This window comes from Paramormyrops kingsleyae, chromosome 16 (genome assembly GCF_048594095.1).
Source record: "Paramormyrops kingsleyae isolate MSU_618 chromosome 16, PKINGS_0.4, whole genome shotgun sequence".
In the NCBI taxonomy this organism is placed as follows: domain Eukaryota; kingdom Metazoa; phylum Chordata; class Actinopteri; order Osteoglossiformes; family Mormyridae; genus Paramormyrops; species Paramormyrops kingsleyae.
This window is the reverse complement of record NC_132812.1, coordinates 25,513,054-25,526,927: the sequence shown is the minus strand read 5'-3', so window position 1 is coordinate 25,526,927 and position 13,874 is coordinate 25,513,054. Positions and strand designations below refer to the sequence as shown.

Sequence of the window (13,874 nt, the reverse complement as noted above, 5' to 3'; positions counted from 1 at the left end):
AAGGCATGGTGAGGCAGGGTCTGTGTCATAAGGTGCCTAATTAAATCTGACTTACTTTAATGGGACGGATTTTAGAAACTTGTAAGACAGCCTGTTCTCATTCCTTCTCACTTAGCGTGCCTGTTACTCACCCGGCAGAGGAGCTGCAAGGGATCTGTTACGCTTTTTCTGCTGGTCCATTCAAAGTGAGTGAACAATGAATAGCAGGGTCAAATTTAGCTTAAAAAGGCGTGAGAGAGATAAGTCCTTGGATCCAATTAAGATTGTTTACTTTAGAACGATGCTTTAATGGTGGGAGGAGCGCAGCACCCAAACTCACCCCTAGGAGTCCCAGCATGCATTCAAGTTAACCGACGGAGATCTGTTATTGCGGGCCAATCACGTCGGCGCTATGGCACATCTGATTCGCTGGAAAAGTGGGTGTGGGAGGGAGCAGGGAAGGAGGCAAGGGCGGGGCCATCCTGGTGGGCGCATGAGGATGTGACATTTCCAGAGGCGTGCTGATTTGTCTCCATCTATCTCAGCGATGCAGGAGTCGATAAGCCGATAGTTCAGGTTTTGGGGGGGGGGGGGGGGAGCGTCCTGACGCGGGCCACCCGGGAGACCGCCCCTCCCCATCCGACACGCGTCTCTGCACCTGACACATCTGCCGCTGGCCCTGGTGCGTCGCGAATGCGTCACTCTGCTTCTTAAAATGCGATGGAGGGGAGAGGCTTTTAATTACTTCCACACATGCTGCAGGTGATCAATGATGATCAGGGGTGATTTGCATTTTGTTGATTTTTGGACACTAAGTCCACAGCTAACTTTTATTTGCCTTTTTATATAACTGGGTACTTGACCAAAGTGGTTCAGGTCATGGTGGGAAACACTTTTTCCTTACGCTCAGGGGCACCGCTAGAGATTTTGGGCCCCCCAACCCAGACCAATCCAATCACATTCCAAACTCTGAACCCCCCTCCCCCCACACCTACAGGGTCGGGGTTCAAACCCTGTTGCCATTCTGTGTAGATATAGTTTGCATGTTCTGGGCATGCTCAGTAAGCCCACTCGGTGGATACCTGCCATTGGTGGTTCTTGAATACAGAGGATTGAATACTAATTCTAGAATTCTTGAATATTAATTGCCATAGTAGATGTACCTGGTTTAATACCCTTATAAAGGTGTAAAATGTTTGTGATATAAAATGCATAAATTTCCGTCAGATAGTGTTAATGAATTACTTTTGAAATGAGATAACAGTGGTTACTGTGGTGTTTGCCAACCAGCTCGAATCATCGGTCTGTGTCATAATTGTTAAATGCAGAGCGATTCCTGACTACTCAAAGATAATTCAGTCATATTTACATATGGAAAATACAATAATGGAAAAATGATTTCTGGGCTCTTATAAACTCTGCTCATTACTACAGCTGGCAGGTCTATCTCAAACCAACAGAGGAGAAACAGCAAACATGTAGATGAACTTCACTCTGTAAAGTCTGGTATTTTAAATGTCACATGGCTAGTTTTCATACGTGTCGCAGAATGTTATTGTGGCTGAATATATCTTTTACAAGCTACTGCAAGAGGCTAAATAAAAGGACAACCCACATACATTTTCGGGGAGATAGTGTGATCTGAGACAATGTCCTTCAGTCAAAAATCATGCCCCAAAGTTTATTACACCCCTATACATCGTAATGGTCCTTTCCTTACATTGAACAAGATTGATTTGATGTTTGATTAGCAGGGAAGTATATTTCACTGTATATACCGGCCATCTGCATTTGGTAAACTCCAGGGATTGAAATAAAATGTGAGAAAGGCATTGCAAGACATTACACTGACTCCAAGGCAGACTGCGTGCAACAGCTCCCCCTGCTGGAGACAGAAGGGTGACTCCACACTAGCCTCACCAAAGTATGTACGCTTCTTGGCCATGTTCAAGTGCAGCCTTCATGAGCCGTCATTCATTTTTCACTCATCAGAGCTTTTGCTGTGGAATTTGACGGTTTTGTTTTTTGCGCCGTTTTGCAGGTTTCTCCACCTGTCAGTCATGCTGAGGAGGGAGCGATTGTTCACAGAAATGTCCCGGCAAGTTTCCGCTCTCCAATTCTTGAAACAGTCTGCTGGCTACCTCTGCTTTTGCCGTCTGAGGCTTTAAAAGGGCTTGTTCCAGATTATTTAACTAAGCTTCTTATTCCAGTTGATCCTCAAGGTTCACTCTTAGTGCTTTCAATTACATAGATCATAAATGATAGTGAGGCCCTTTCTTACATAATCACTGGAGCAGGCTACAAGATTTTGCCCAGGAATCAGATACTTTCTATCTTTAAATATTGATTAAATATATTTAAGTAGACTTTTTTTCAGCCTCACTTGTTCATTGAATAGCTGATGTGTCCAAAATATCTTACATTTTTATCTTGCTTGCCTGTCATGCAGCATGACGACCTTTGACCCCTCTGTCATAGCCATGCGCCTGCCTGCCTGCCTGTGTCTCACTTCTACGTTACTGAGCCAAAGGTCATTGCACAGATCAAAGGCTTGTTCTTTGGGATTTACCTTGTTTAATGGAAGCATGTATACATTTTTGGTGGTTCAGCAGGTAGTGTTATTGCTTCGCTCCTCCTGGGCCCGGGGTTCAAATCCTGCCTCTGCTCTTTGCGTTTGCATGTTGTTGTGTGGTTTTCCTGCCATGGTCCAAAGACATGCAATAGACTAACTGGGTGACACTTTACTTGAGGGGGACACAAATAATGCAGTATTATGGTATTACTTATGTATTAATCCACCACATACTGATCTCATGTTGGTTCATCAATAATAAATCGTGACATCTTTTATCTCGAGTAATTACAGTATTTGCCACTATATTTGTTGACCTTTGTGAACTACTGAAGGAACTACTGAAGGAACCGACTGGAGCAACTAATGAAGGAACTACTGAAGGAACGACTGGAGGACCTACTGAAGGAACTATTGAAGGAACTACTGAAGGAACGACTGGAGGACCTACTGAAGGAACTATTGAAGGAACTACCGAAGGAACGACTGGAGGACCTACCGAAGGAACTACTGAAGGACCTACTGAAGGAACTACTGAAGGACCTACTGAAGGAACTACTGAAGGAATGACTGGAGGAAAGACTGGAGGAACAAGTAGTGAATAACACATGTGAAATACTGATCTCATGATGGGTTGATTTTGTTCATGGAGGTTTGTGTAGAACATGGCCTCAGACCTGCAATCAAGATGCTCAGTCCCCTCTATCAGTCAGCGACTGGATTAATGGGTTAACCTGAGGTCAACGATATATTTTTCCAAAAACACTTTACCTGTATTTAATAGGTGAAATGCATAAAAACATCTCTGCGGTGAGTTGGCGCCTACCCAGGGTTGGTTCCCGCCTGCGCCCATTGTTCCCGGGATAGACTCCGGTCCCCCCTGCGACCCCAGTTGGGATTATGCGGTTTCGGAAAATGGATGCATGACATAAAGAGGTCAAATCAGGGACATGCAGTGGGGTTGGGGGTGCCTGAGCAATTGAAAGTGTTCCATTCTGAGTCCAAAGTGCCCCCCATGAAAAATACCGCTAACTTTTGAAAAATATCTTTCAGAGAGGAGTTGTGAGGCCTGCACTTAGAGCAGCAGCCAGAGAAAACACCCACATAATACTGCCCCGAGCAATTTGCTGATCTATGGTCACATAGTGACCAACGGGTTGCACAGTCAGCAACATGTCTTTCCACTGTCCACCAGAGGGCGCCAGAGAGAAGATGCCACTGCTCACCTGCCCGGACGATGCAGTAAAACAATGGTGATAATCTTACATGCAGTGCCCCCCAAAGGACTTGGGTCACATGACAACACCTCCAATAAGGTCATTCCTGCTGAAGCTCCTATTCTGCGTTACATGGTTAAATGAAATAGACAGGGATGATATTCTGTGTGGAAGGTAGCAATGCGGTCAAGAATACATTTACAGCTCGGAGATTCCAGCATTTAGCCTCATCCATCCAGCCCCTGTGGCTGAAATTGTAGTGCGATCTCCATACCAGGGCCTGAAAATGGCACCTCCCAGTTACGTTCCTTCCTTCTGTCTTGGTGACGATGTTTTGTGGCTGGCAGATGCCAACATGTCCATTCTTCACTAATTCAGTTCACACAAGGAACACAAGCTACGGCGTTATCACCAAAAAAAACATCATAATACCAGTAATGGTTCTATATTCTCCAAATGCAATTAGTAATAGCTGAGCCAATCTGAACCGGTAACACAATCACGGTGTTCAGGTTTAAGTGATATAGTTGACTATGACTGACCTGTTCAGCCAATTTAACTAACAATATATGTATGACCTAATCAGTTTCATCCAAATCTGCCACATCTGACTGACCTTTTCCATTCTGTGTGATTTGGAGTCAGTGTTTATCAGACTGCTGCATAGTAACTAGATGGGTAGCAGTAAAGGTTACACTGATGCCCACTGAGGGAGCCGTAAGTTAGCCTGGCATTCATGGGCAATCAGCCCCAGCATGGTGGCAGGCAGAAAGCTGATAAACTGTGATCTTAGCACCTCATGACACAAAAAGTAATGAAATAGCCCCTCATTACACGTAATTGAAAAATGGGGTCTATTTTTACCCCTCTCAAGGACTTTATCAGCCACATTGTAAACTAATCTGACTGATTAGTGATTAACTCTGTTGCATAATTAAGCCGGTGATTGTTGTGGGTAATAAGTCCTGGGTAATAAATGTAGATTCGGAACCGCTAACATTTACACCAAAGTGTGGCTCATATGCAGGAGGTAAGAACAATGACTTCTAGTGTCTAAGCTTTATGGCTGTTGCTCTGATTGGATTTAAATATATTTTTGCAGGGGTGCAATATTCATGGCCAGTTGACATGCATGTGTAGTAATGATAGGGATTTACTGGTGGTTTCCTGTCTCACGTGGTGCTTTAATACAGAATTTCAGAAGGTAAGGAGCCTACCTATGGGCTCAGCAGCAGAGCCTCCATATCTGTAGGTCATAAACCTACGGCTGAATCCTCTACTCCACCAGTTGCCCCTGATTTTAGTTCAGACAGTATACAGAGGAATACCGTATGAGGCAACACAAAACAAAACTGTTGACCTTAATCTTTTTTTAAGCATCAAATATTCCTCCTTTGTGCACATTCCTTTAAAATATTACTTTATCAAATTCAATAACGCCAGAAATTTACCAAGTGTCAGTTCAGAACAGCTTGGGATAGGGAGCAGAACTGTGTATGGTAAGGAACTTAAAAGGAAGGCATTTTATGTAGCTGTTCTGCGTGGGGAAAACATGCTGAAGTACCTTGTACAATAAACCGATTTATCAAAGGGGGGGGGGGCTTCACTCTGGGATACGATAAGAATAAAAGCTCAACTTTTACTGGTTCCGTGTCCCTTGCTTGAATTTTAGCTTGACTCGTAGTAGCCATGTGAGAGGACAGCAGACATTGTGGTTATGGATCTGGGTTTGCGACCAAAGGATTCGATTTCTGGAAAGCAGAGATTGCTGCTGTAGTCTTGTGTAAATACCTAGCTTGTTTTTTTTTCTTCTTCTTTTTTCTCCAAGTGAACGCACATCTATCTGAAAGTTTGCCTGATGCAATGATGACACTGTTAAAAACAACGGGGTGAAGCCTCAGAAGCTCGAGACATCGGTGGTCCCAGGACACTTCGGCCTTGACATCTGAAGTGTGCGACAGGTGGTTGAACAGCAGGATCAGCCATGACTTCGATGAAAGATCTGCTTTATGAGTAAATGTAGCTTCACACTTTGCATTCATCATCTCCAGATTGTGTACTGAAGCTTCCGGGACTCGGATGCCCTTTAGTAACCTGTGCAAAAACTATGTGACTCTGTGGGATCATTTTGGCTCAAATTCGGTCATTTGTGCCAAGTTGGTGGCGACGGATTTTTTGCTTATGTTCTTGGCTTCGGCTGTGATGTCAACCCTGGTAAGAGAATTTATGCTCTTTTCTGGAAAGCATTGGAGCCTCCTATTTATAGTGAGAGACATGCAAAAATAGTCCTTTGTTGGTTTTAGGAGTTGAGGCCACAATGTCAGAGGTGGGAACAATTGTTTCCAACACTTACCATCACAGGCCAGTAGTTCAATCAATACTTCTCAGGGGGGAGAGACATTTGAGGGCTTGCTGCTTTCAGATTCTGCTTCAGTCTCGCCTTGTTCAGAGGTATAACCAATGTTATATATGAGGCGAGAATAATTTGTCCTAAGGCAGAGAGAGTTATCGCTAATGAATGAACTATGCCTGCAGAGGCCCGAGGAAATCGCATTTTGTTGCTTAGCTGATAAGTGCCCACTACTGCATTGGTTTTGGAGGTTTCTGCCACAGATGAGAGTACAGAATAACTCTATCTGTTGCAACCAATACTCCGCCCTTCATTAAATTATAATAAATGGAAGAAGACTAGATATTTGAACAATGGATACCGGTAATTGTTATCCTCTGCACTCCTAGCCCACAAAGACTCTCGATGCCTTCCAGAGGAGAGATAACCGCAGTGTTTAATGAAGACCCACCTCTGCGGATCCCAATCCATTATCCTCCCCTCAGTTCCCCTTAATGAGCTGAGTCTCAGTTGCATGACAACTTCTCCTCATGGCCTAGACGGACAAAAGAAAGAGAAACAGGTTTGGGAATTCCTTAATTCCCATCGATCCTGCTCTGCAGATCAACAACAGACCGTTTGCCGACTCACGGCTCCTTGATCTCAAACAAAATGACGCCAGCCAGTAGCACTGCCCAAGGGTGCGATCGGGGCAAAGGGGGGGGGGGGGGGGCACGAGCAGCGTGGCCCTGAGAGAAGGAGCTCACCCCGGGAGCCACGGAGACAGACAAAAACAACTTCTCTGTCATCCAAATGAGACTATCCAGACCCCCCCCCCCCCTTCCCCCAGGTGTCAGTCCCCCCTTTGCAGTGTTTGTTGGGAATATGAATTATCAGGCATGCAGGCTGCGTTCTGCATGGCCAACGGCTGTCAGGAGAGGAAGGATGAATGGTTAGAGACAGAGAGCAATGAGACAGACAGAGGCCTGCGGTGACACACCCCCCCCCCACCCCCAGGAAAAAAAACTCACCCCCAGACTGACACCGTGGAGATATCAGCACCAGGATACGAACTTCAGTGTGACAGATGCTTTTATTTCCACACAAACCACAAATGGGTTTTCGTCTTTGGCGCAGTTTATAATTGCACAAAAGGCTGTGCCGTGCTCGTGAATGGCGGCATGTACGTACGCGTTTGCGAGTGTTTTTAGCCGCGTGTTTATATAGTATCGGTGACTGTGCTGTGGCAGCTGGGATCAAAAAGCAGCTGAAACTCTTTTAGAGAAGGACATTTTGTTGTTTTGGCTGCTCTACGTGATCCTCTTCAAAGAAGGACCTGACATGGCAGCCGGCATCACCGCTGGAAAAAACATCTTGTATCTGTGAGTGGTTTTCACTGCAGCTCTGTGATCTAACTCTCTAAAAATACAAGTTGATGGAGGCCAGCAGGCCCGGTTGAAGCAGCAGTGATTAGCAGCACTATACGGCTCTCAGGTAAATACCAGGAGCAGGTGTGGCTCATCAGAAGCCAAGTGGGACAGAAAACCTACTGGATAGTAGCTCTCCAGGACCGGAGTTGGAGACCCCTGCTATAGGCCCAGGTTATCCTACGACTGCCAAAACGAGGTTTCGTCGAGCTAGTAGAGCGCGAGACCAAATGCCAAGGCGTGCAAGGAAGGTTATCTTTGCAGTCAAAGGCAAAAGCGGAATATGTGACGGACTGGGTGCCAGCGTCTCTGGAACTGGAGCAAAACGTTCAAGGAATATGAAATCACAAGAAGATCTAACTTATTAATGGGGAATATACCACATGTTAAACAGAATATTGTTTGATTATTCTTAACCGAACACCCTATCAAACATAATCATATTGTTTATTGGCAGTACAAAAATTTGTCTAGCTAAATATGGGAAGAAGGATACCTCACCAACAATGGAGTAGCCTTTACTAACAGAAACCTAACTGGCCAAATTGATCTTTATTGTTGCGTGATACACTTTGATACATTTTGATTTGATGCAAGGGGCATCTCACAGAGATGTAACCCTGCAACCCTTACCTGGATGGATGGATTGAATACTGTACCAGGGGTATGGATAAGTATTGCGTATTTACACCCTTATACGTCCAAACCACTACCAGGTATTCTAGTATTCCAGGCAAACCTGGGGGATCCCATCTGTCCAACTCAAGGTTATACTGGTGAGTGTGTGTTTTACACTAAAATGCATTCGTTGCTGCTGATGTAAAGAACACTACTGACTGCACGATAATGACACTTACAGCCACAAGAAACCATTGAATACAAGACAAAATATGATATATAATAAATGAGGATAATAACTCCATACAGGTACTTTGGTAGGTGAAAATATAGTAATATGCAGTACTACTGTTGACTGGCCTTTTTCTGTATAACATTAAACAGAACTGCATAGTTAAAAAGGATGTCTTTTTGTGTGAGCCTCTGTCTGTACTGCTGATGATATTACCCGGGTTTAGTTGTACGGTATCTGTTTTGATATGAATGGGATGACATCTTTACAAATATCCTGTCTCAGTGTATCTGACTGACCTGTTCTTCTGTTTTCTTTTTACTGACCCTATTGCATGAAGTAAAATCGCCCTATTGAGTTACAGTTTAATTCATGATTATACTGAATAGTCAAACCATACAGCTGAAAGCAGGCATAAAGTGTTTGATGCTTGTAAAACAGAAACATCAAATATTCCTTCACCTTGAACAGACTTAAATTTATACAGAAGGACATGAATTTTCTTTTCTTTTTTTTAAATCACTGTCTCCTATAATAAGGGTGCAGTATTCAGGACCTCGGGCCAATCTGTTCTTAGAGAGCAGGCTGGACCATTAGAATACTGCCCTTCTTGCTGGCCGCTCTGTCCAGCTCCAGAATCGAGCACCTGATCATCTGCCTTTTTTAACCTGGCTAAGAACGTGATCACAGCATCCTTTACTGCGGGAAAGTGAAATTGCTCAGGGGCCACATGTGTTCAGTAGGATATGGGCCCTGCTCTGTTCACTTCAGCTCCCGTCTAAACACGCCCGTCTGAGACTAACCTTCTGGAGCTCAACAAAACAAATCTTGCGATTCCTCCAGTGAGTCAGTGCAGCGTAACACGTTTCGCTCTGCGAGGCTTCATCTTGCATGGAACATTTCCTGCATACTGCAAAATTCTTCCACCAGGTGAAAACGCAGTCAAATGAAAAAAATATAAATCCTATGCACAATGGCTAAAAGCACATCATTGAGGTGAGAGATGCTGAAGACCTCCCCTAAACATCCCATAATATGTGAAATACCCTCTGGTACTCATATTCTGAAAATGGGAGCCAACATGCAAGCGACTTCCTGGCTTAATCGGAGCAAACCATGTGAGTCCTAATTGCAGGGAGGTCACATTTCCCTCTGACAGTTGGCGCAGTCCGACGGGCCATCTTCACAATCAGGCCTGCCTCCATTTATTGTGTAATGTAGCGCAGTCTGAGTCACAAATGCATTCTGACAGCACTTGGTCCTTTCCCGGGATGCATCTCATTGTCATGGCACACTGGATCTCTGCCTTCTGTATTAACTGGCCAATTAGGCCCAGTTGGGGTAGCGAACGAGATTGACTTTTGGTGCTGCTTGTGTCTGTCTTGAACAACTATGGCATAACAACACATACGTACAAATGTAAGATGTTAAAATGAATGAAATTTTCTCAGTGGGCTATAAAAAGACTGAATGAATTTTTGTTGCAATTTATTAGTGAGTTTGTCATCTAGCGAATGATTCATTACATCTAATCAAAAATGTGTTCTCCATGTTTAATTGTCATTACTTTTCCAACAAAAAACACTGACTATAAAAAATAAAGAACAGCCCCGGCAACGCAGTCTCAATTTAACTTTTACTTATGTATGTATTTAAAATATCTAAAACCTACGTGAAGCAGGAATTCACCTTTATGTTGCACACCTGTTTGGTACTCATACTATTCAGACGTATCACAATTAAACCGGAAATATATCAGGAATAATCGTGTTTGACGTAAACTTTCAAATCTGTGAAAGCAGAGAGATCTCGCAAACCCATAGCGAAACAGAAATAATGTAAGGATCGGCTCTGATCCACCGCCTGACCCACAGCCACGCCCCCTATGTCGTTCCTGTTCTCCAGAATACTGACGGCTGTTACTTATTGCCGAAATTGGCCAATTCTATATAACCGCTCTAACATGTGTGCGGAGTTGACTCATGTGTGTTTACTGAGTGTTATTCTGTCTCCGCCAGCTATCCCGAGCAGGGGCGTAGGTTTCATATTAACATTGGGGGATGACGGGTACGTCGGCGTCATAGGTATGACGTCACGTCACCTTATAAGGCGATTCTGTAGTCGCAGTGCATACAGTTCATTTTTTTTCATAAACTATTGCAGTTCTAATTACAGTATATAAAGCAAAATGTATGCTTCCATTTTGCTGTTATTCATATTCACTAATATAGTACTTTACGTGCATTAAGTCCCACATTATGTATGCTGAATTTGCGGGAATTATTAAAATTATAGACAATCTGTGAGAATCGGCCATGAATATCAGGTCATTCATTGTGGAAAAAATGACCTCACTTCTGGGCCACTGTGACACCCCTGTCACTCTCCTGCACCCCGTCTCTCCCACAAACATGTCCTAACTTTCTGGAAAGAAACACATAAAATAGCAACTAAAAGGTCCTAGAAACCCATAGAAGTAGATATGGAAGATTTACGGAATCTCTTCTTGGCAATAAATGGGATTTCTGGCAGCACTGTTTATGGACTAAATGATTCTGAGTTTCTGGTGACTGAATATTTACTTTATGGTCTTTTCCAAATAAATACCAGGTCTGCCCCCGTTTTTTGACGGCCTTCCTACTTATTTTTATGCCCTAACTGCAAACACAGTGGGATGAGAATTGTGACTTCACACCCACCCGGTCACGCCCCCTTCTGGCGTCGGCAACAACAGCCGGTCCTGCCCACGGATGATGGGACTCCCTATTTCGGCCCCGCAGCGGCAGCAGGTCCGTGCGAGGTATTGTTGGCATACCACTACTGAGCGCTCTAACTCTCTGTTCTCCCCGAGTTACCCGCGCCTCCTGCCTGCCCTCCTTCCCGTCCGCCCTCCCCGTGACTCCCCTCGTGGATTCCTCCCCTTCGTGTGTCTGCGTCCTCGGACAGACTCCCCGGCTCTTCGAACCCTTGGACCCCCTCTCGACTACGGTATCTGGACACGTTTTGGCTTCAGGCGATATATACGGACGGATTCCTGGAAAGACCCCGCTACGACCTCTGACCCCTCTCCGTCTCATCCCTAATAAACTTGATAGCTCGGAATGTTCTGTCCTGGTCTTGCATTCCGGTACAGACTGACACAAACACTATTTACCGATGCATTTTCAGCATTGCTGATTCTGCTACGCTGTTAACCAACCAAGCTAGTTGCACAACCAAATAAGATCATCGTTTATGAACCTTGATTGACATGAGATGATTAAATTCCACCGTTTCACATAGCATTTTATTGATTAACTGCTGGTTATGATACAAGGCCTTCACTGAGTTAAGTTTACATACAAAGCCATACCACGCCTCTGCGCTCACCACTCTCTGTGTTACAAATAAAACATGGGCATGGATAAACTGACAGATTCAGGGGGCCAAGCACTTTACAGGGGCACTTGAACATATAAAATGATAAAATATTATATAATGTAAGGGGGCGGGGAGCAACAAGGTGTCATTTTGTCGGGGGGGGGGGGGCAGAATGATTAGCTACTCTCCTGGTCTGGTCTCACACCCTTCTAACCTGATGGTTGGGTCCTGGTCATCATAGTAGCTGCGTTCAAACCTTTAAGTTACAAAACCAGAATGAAGTTAAATATTTCCATACAGAGGAGGCCAGGTTCATTACTGTGTGTTGAAAAGGTTTTGCACATTTTTGGGTTTCCCCTCGTTTAACACACCTGATTCAACTTCTTGTGCTAATTACCACACATTTGTGGTGGAACAGGGAAAGAACTAAGCTACTCAGGGCTCCGGCCCCCCAGGACTGCAGTTTGACACCCCTGCTCTTTTCACTCCCAGGAGGTGCTCTGCTCAGAAGGATCTTTGTTTTCTCTCTCTCCGGGACACAAAGCGATCTCACTACCAGTAACGGGGCACCACTCATCCTGAGCGTAGCACACTCACACCACATCATCGCAAATCCAGCCCAAAGGCCCATTTTCTCAGCTGGATGCCCAGCATAATGGTAAACAGGGAGGGGATGCTGGCAATTAAGAGAATGGGTGCAAAAGGAATCAGCGTGAAAGGACCTGATGAATCCACAGGATTGACTGAGAGGAGGGAGATTTCCATGTGTGTGTGTCCCCCCCCTATTCGGAGCAGCTGGGTCAGCCCCAGTGCCTGGAAAAGGTAGGTCAGCAAGACCCTGAACAAGGGGCTTTCCCCAAAAAAAAAAAAAAAAAAAAAGAAATCAAGAAAATCGCAGAATCCTTTGTTCTTATTTATTTATCTTCTTCCATATTTGGTTGGTAGCAATGTAGTAGTTTGTGGAAGTGTATGCTCCACAGCGTCCCCTATTGAAAGCAGCCTCCTGGAATCTCTGTCGTCGCATATTTGCATCCTCCACTGGAGCATAGCTGGGAGGAAGTTAACATAACATTCTTTCAAATTCAGAGAGCTTATGCACTCTTAATTAAAGGGAATAGAGAATGCAAGCCCAAGCCTTGTGTCCACACCGGGGAATTTATTACCCCCCCCACCCCCCGGGACTTGTGATAATTCTGTTTTCAAACCAGAAACAAAAGTACAAGGAATTGTGCAAGACCAGTGTTTTATTTCAATTAATATATGCCATGTAATATCACGGTGCTGGCAATGGGAGTGCCGGAAATGTACGGAAATTATAATAACAGGCTTTCAATAAAATATTCATAGCCCACAGCTAGAAAATTACACTGCAGCCGGGTAATTAAAAGCCATGTCTAATTTAAATACTTGCCTCAGTTCCTTACTATATATATTACTGAAGGAGTTTGGAAAGTGCTTTTTTCTGTGTGTTATGATTCCACAATACCTGGGGGAGAGGTGGTCTGTGATTGCAGGGAGCAAATTAGTCTTTTTGTGTCTCTTTAAAAAGCAGAGGACACCATGCAGCCAGTCTGTTTCATCTGTTTCATCATACCTAGTATTTATAGCCAAAGAAATGCGACTTACCGTACAATTTCATTTTTTTCTGGTTGGCTGATTATGGGTACCATTACCCATAATTCAGCAGCCACCTGATCTGGGCACCTGCAAAAAGAATGGGTGAGATTGGGGAAAGAATAGGAGGGAGGGGAGTGGATGAAGGGGCAATGCAACGCGAACACTCAGATAATACCTTTGTCTTCTGATTCTGGCGTATTTGTCTGATCCCTTTCTTCTGAGTTTACTCCTTGGTTAAATGATAAAGTTTCCATTTGAGTCACAGCGAAGCCGTTTATTGCTTCCGAGCTGGACTTGTTTTTCTCTTTTTAATCAAAACTTCTCATTTCCCGCTTAGGTTGATGTTTGCTCCCTGGACGGGCTTCGGTTTCTCATCGGCGGATGCTTCTGACCCCGGGGGCGATATCGCCGGCCGCACTGTGGCTAAACAGCACAGTTTTTTCGGTTAAGAAAAGCATCTTGCTTTGGAGAAGAGAAAATGCAATTTAGGGGACAGGCTGCTAACAGAAATCGAACCGTACAA

General features: G+C 44.4%; 1 long non-coding RNA gene across 1 annotated transcript; it reads right to left on the bottom strand.

Annotated features, from left to right (window-relative positions):
- Window positions 1–6,593: 6,593 nt before the first annotated feature.
- On the bottom strand, window positions 6,594–13,651 carry LOC111852238 (uncharacterized). Its single transcript, XR_002840185.1, has 3 exons — window positions 13,527–13,651; window positions 13,361–13,438; window positions 6,594–6,653 (listed from the first exon to the last, which is right to left on the bottom strand). It is a non-coding gene; the product is annotated as an uncharacterized lncRNA (long non-coding RNA).
- Between the last annotated feature and the right edge of the window lie 223 nt (window positions 13,652–13,874).